The sequence below is a fragment of the Tasmannia lanceolata genome, unplaced genomic scaffold (assembly GCF_043159265.1).
Source record: "Tasmannia lanceolata isolate RefF3 unplaced genomic scaffold, GAP_Taslan_0.1 ptg000037l, whole genome shotgun sequence".
Taxonomy (NCBI): domain Eukaryota; kingdom Viridiplantae; phylum Streptophyta; class Magnoliopsida; order Canellales; family Winteraceae; genus Tasmannia; species Tasmannia lanceolata.
In genome coordinates, this window is record NW_027518714.1 from 28,564,240 (window position 1) to 28,570,239 (window position 6,000).

The following is a 6,000-nucleotide window of genomic DNA, read 5'->3' on the forward strand; positions in this document are numbered from 1 at the left end:
CTTCTGCAAAGCTTCATTCTCCCGCTTCAGGTCCTCGATCTCCTTACCCATCTTCGAAACACGGCCGTGCAGTTCCATTCCCTGGTGATAGGCTCGCGAGAAAAAAGACCACTCCCTGGCAACACGGGACCGAGACGACTTGTCTTCTCTAGGCAAAGAGGAAAGGCAAAGGGAGGGGGGAACTCCGAAGAAGGGCCTGAGTTCCTCCTAGACTTCTTCCGACTAGCCGCGGGGTCCTCCCCCGGATTAGAAGACAAGTCGGGGTCACTCGACGATTCCTGGGGAAGACAGGCCTTGCCCCTGATTCGCGAAGGGGAACCAGACATGTTGTTAAAGAAAGCACGAAAGAACGCGTACTACGAAAAAAGGGGGAACGGAGAGCCACAACAAAACGCCAGGATGATTTCCTTTTCTTAAGCTCGAAAAAGGAAACTCGGCGCCTCGAAACAAGGTGACCCACCTAACGACGCCACCGCTTCCCGGGGACAGCTGCCGGATAAAACGGCACGTCTCCTCGTACCCCGGAGCCCCCATAAATGCCCTCATCATGACGTCGTTCGAACGAAATGTTACTCCCTTGGCCCATTTAATGGACCAAAGGAGTAAGGAGGAGTTATGATGGGACACAAATACGGCGTCGCCCCCAGATATCGCCACGTGTCGTCCATGCACAAATAAAAGCACAGATCATCATGAAGAAAGGAGTGGAAAAATGGCAAGAGCATACGGTCACGACACGTGTCGTTTCCCCGCCGTCCAGGCCTCATCATCACAAGTTATGGAAGGAAACACCCGGCAAAGCCACGCGCTCCGGCGAAGCAGGGGAACGGCCCAATCTCGCAAAGGATGGTTTTCTTTCCATAATGATGAAAAGGCCCGCCCGCCTCCCTTTAAAAGGGAGGGAAGGAAAGAAGGAAGGGATCCGCACATTTTTGGAAAATGTTTCCCCCATTCTCAGCTCCACAAAAACAACCGGAAAAAGAGGCGAGGCAACAACAGAGGAGATTAAGAACTCGATCCTACTCTCCCTGCTAATCCCCTCCAACCCACTCATTCTCACCCCGAAAAGAACCCGCATTTTGGTCCTGGTAACTCTGATCAAACCCCTTCCTCTTCTCGCTGTCCTTTATATTGATTGGTCGAAGGATCTGACTTGAGTGTCGAAGTGGTCGTCCGGGACCCACCCCGGACCCCCTGACCCCTTTTGTTTGTGATTGCAGACCCCGCGGAGGCCCTCTACCGACCGCGCGATCGCAGATCCGGATTCAGACGCCATCACTCTTCACATCATTAGAAACTACTTTTCTCTCCAAAATCTTCATATAATTGAGAAACTACTTTTCTCTTCCAAAATCTTCATATCATGAGAAACTTCTTTTCTCCCAAAAACTCTATCTCTGAGAAACTACTTTTCTCCAAAAACTATCTTTGAGAAACTACTTTTCTCTCCAAAATCTTCATTCTTGAGAAACTACTTTTCTCTTTTCTCTTCACATCATGAGAAACTACTTTTCTCTCCAAAATCTTCATATCATTGAGAAACTACTTTTCTCTCTAAAATCTTCCAATCCAAGGGGAAACTACCTATCACCCAATCTTCCAATCAACGGGAAAACTACTTTTCGCCCAATCTTTCAATCAAAGGGGAAACTACTTTTTGCCCAATCTTCCAATCAACGGGGAAATTACTTTTCGCCCACTCTTCCAAATCACGGGAAAACTACTTTTCGCCCAATCTTCCAATCAGCGGGGAAACTACTTTTCACCCAATCCGAAATCATGGTGAAACTACTTTTCGCCCAATCCAAAATCACGATGAAACTACTTTCCGCCCAATCCAAAATCACGGTGAAACTACTTTTCACCAGGCGATAGCTATACAAACCATTGCTGAAAATCCATCTATTTAGCTATCCGGGTAACTCTGACTCCTCTCTTTCAAGGTAGCGAATCACCCAAGATTTATATGGTCCTGCCAAACAGTTCCATATAAATCCACGCAGATATACCTGGCTCATAACTCGTTAGGTAGCGGTACATTGCGAAGCGATGATTAAGCAAGTCACTACTTGACATTTCACTGCTAATCATCTCGGTATTCAAATATTTGAGGAAACTACTTCTCTCCCAAACATTCAATACCCAGGCGAAACTACTTTTCACCAAGCAACAATTAAACAGGCCACTACTTGGCACCTCACCAACTAGCAATCAAAAGATTTTTTTTCTTAAAATAAAAAAATAAAAAAATGCCCCTTGTTTGGGTTTAACAAAGAAAAAGATTTTTTTTAGGCCCAAATGGCTGCAAACATGATCGATGGGTTTACCGATCTTTTATCGATTTTACTGATGAAAAAGACATCTCCTGCCGAGAAAAATGAGAGTGCATGATCATTGCTGAAGACCTGACTCGGAAAACTTGATGGAATTTTTGGGTATTGACTCTTTTAAAGAGAGGAAAAGAATTCTGCTAAGATTTGAAGATTGTAAAAGTGAATTCCAGACTCCGCTGGGGACTAGATTTTCTGAAACATTGACTCTTTCAAAGAATGAGTTCAATTGATGAATTTGATTCAAGAGAGTGTTCAAGCTTCTCTTGTCTCTATCTGTTGAGAAAATCTATCTCAATTATCAACATGCTTGATATCTTTTATGACTCAAGTCATAAAAGATGCCCCTAGTATGATGTACTTCCATGACAGAATTTATAGGAGAGTAAAACCAGGATTGGCAAGAAAGTTTAAGCTCGCATGGGTTCTTTCTCTGGTATATGGGTAAAAGGATATCCACAATGGCTGAGTCTGAGAATTTTTTTTTTCATTGCTCACTACTTGAGGGTTGATGTTTCTGGCAAGTTTGAACCAAATGTGTCTTGCCCCTTCCTTGATTTTCATACCAGGATCCACTTTGAATTCTCTTCAGATTTCAAAAGGTGTACTCTTGCTTTTCCAGTGCCACACACTTAGGATTTTGAGAGAAAAAGGATAAAAATAAGGAAAAAGGCTTCCAAAGACTCGATCAAAGAAGACTCAAATTACTCAAGGGACTTGACTCACTTTTGATTCACCCTTAGATAAAATGTGTTTTTTTTTTGTTATGGTAAAGCTAGCCACTTATACAGTAATCTCGAAAACAATGTCAAGAGGCTCTAATTTCCTCCATCGGGACATCCGTCATGGTTATTACCCCTTTGGGTTGCTCGGTTTTAATGCCCCTAGTTTAGAAGAGTATCAAAACCAGTCTCATTGACATTACTCGGATCCCAGGATCTTACCCTGTTTGAAGACTACTTCTCCATCTCCTTGATTTCTCTCTTCACAGGAAGTCACAACTATTGCCTTCCAGTTTGTGGTCTAAAAGAACACTTGTCTCAACTTTTGCTTTCCAAGTTTTCAGTCTAAAAGACCATTTGTCTCAACTTTTGCTTTCCAAGTTTTCAGTCTAAAAGACCACTTGTCTTAACTTTTGCTTGTTTCACCAGAAGGACTTTCTAGGTGGGCTTGGGTTCAAAAGGGTAAGATATTTCTTAGGTTCAAATGATTTGGACTGAATCTGGTCTTGCCAGACTTCCCACGTACCCAAAAATGGAGGATCAGGTCCGCGTAATTTGCTTTGGGGTTTATCAAAGAATGATTTAGCATTTAGCTTCAAAATTTGAAAGAGATTTTATCCCAAGGTTTGACTGAACCTGGATTAATCAGGTTGCCTACGTACCCCTGAAGAGTTAGGGATCAGGTCCAACGTAGTTCGGGTGCATAAATGCCCCGGGTTTATAATGCGTTTAAAAAGAAATGATTTAATTTTACTTTTGGCCTAAGGGGTTTACAGAAGGATTTTTAAACGTTGGGATTTTGGCCATAAAAGTTCAAACGTCCAAGGATGGCCTCCTGGTGTTTTGTCGTGAAAGCTCTTTTGCTTAAGGTTCAAAGGCTTTGAAATATTTTTTTTTTCGAGGAGTCTGGTGGCATGTCAAGTAAGACTTCAACCACTGTGCTTCACTCCCATCTCGAAGATCTTCAATTTATGTTTAAGATTCCACAACTCCTTATCTCTTTTATTTTCACTCCTTCATTTCTTTTAAATGTTCTCTTTTTTTTTACATTAAGAATGTCCTCATTCATGGAATATTCTACCTCGAAATCATAATGAAAAAACAGAGCCCAATTTTTTTATTTTTTTAGGGGCTCAAATTTATAATACAACTTCCTTGCCTTAAAGTCTTCTCTCAATATCTCATCAGCTCTACAGGATGTCTGATGCCCATCTTTCTTGAATTTTACTCTTTGACCTGATGTCTCAGGAGTCTTGCTTTGCACCATACCAAGGCATTCATCAGGTTTATCCTTATAGGATCAAGCAAGACTACTATGAACCCCTCTAAATAGGTTTATCAATTCTTCGCGGTCCTCGGGAGATAAAGTTTTGCCAATCCATCTTTCCTTAGTTTTGGATTTCGATACCACTATCAATGGCTTCGATTTCTTCTTCAAGTGGCTATGCTTGACGCTCTTCCTCTCGTTTGACCTTTTTCAAATCTTGAGGGGAATTTTGTTTGCATTCTCATCCGAGAAGGGGGTCTTTAGTTGTTTAAACATTAGATCTAAGAGTGAATCATAAAACATTGAAGATACAAAACCAAATGCTTTATTGAATTGAAAACTTTGAAGTACATAGATGACTCACAGACATGCCTCTACGGGCTCTTCATCAGTTCTGATAGAAAACAAAACACTGACTCTATATAAGAAAGACTGACAGACATGACACTTCTTTTTTTTTTTTACGTTGACACTACGAGACTCACAACCTTTCAACCTAGGAGTTGGTATAAACTTGAAAAAAAACAAATCTTAAAACAAGACGCTTGACACATGACTCTTGAAACATAACACTTGAACAGAGACAAGGAATTAGCACTGGCAATGAAGTTCCCAAGTAGCACGCCTTCGTCCATGATAATGTTAGCTAAGAAGTTCGATCTTGATTCAGAAACCTTGGAAAGGGTGGTCCTCTGAAGTCCTGTTGACTTGGCCCAAATTTTCTTTGAAAATCTGCTGGTGACATTACCTTCTCTGCCTGAACATTCTCAAGATATTCAAACTCTGACATTTTTTCTTTTCCCTTCAACTTATTCCCCAGCTCTGATGTGACATAAGTGACGGGATCTCTGGGAGGTTGAATGGTTCTTTCAAGTGTCTGGTTCACAAAAGCATAGATTTCAACGAGAGCAGAAGAGTCTTTCTCTATCTGGTTCTGGATTGCATGTTTTAAAGCTAAATAATTCTCCGTCAGATGACCTGGGCCTTTATGATACTCACCGTATTGATCCATCCTCCAATAGTTGGGGAGTGGTTCAGGCACAGGTTTAATATCTGGAAGTCTCAAACAACCTTCACTGACCCATTTCTTCATGATGACTATAAGAGAACAAGGCATTTGAGTGAATTCTCTTTCCCGTTTCTGACCCATCTTTTCTTCCTCTACCACTGGCTTCTTTAAAGGTGTGGGACCCGATCCCGCAAGAGGGGAAACGCGACCCACCTCCCTCTCTCTTGGTCTCTCGTACCCACGCGGTTGGCGTGTGCTTTTTATTATTGATTTTAATTACCCAACCAAGCAGGCAGCAACCAAGCCATAGGATGCAAACAAACGTGCAACCTAGTACCCATAAGGGCAGGGGTAAGCCGTCGAGCCTAGCAAGGTGTGATTTAATTCATCTTTTCCGTGAACTTGGGATCACTAAGGTAATCCGAATTCCACGCAAAAGAGAGTGACAGAGTCGCCACCTAGATGAGGGATCTAGGACCCATAATTGATTAGAAATCTAGACTCGTTATCTGGTTACAAGAATGTAAGGTATGGGGAGTTACCAGCACATGCACCATTCCTGCCCGATAATCGGTCTTTAATTCCAAAAGTTAACTCTTTTGAATTTCTTTTAAATGGCTCACTTAACTCTATCTTAATATGCGAATTACGTGACATGCATCCTAAAATCTA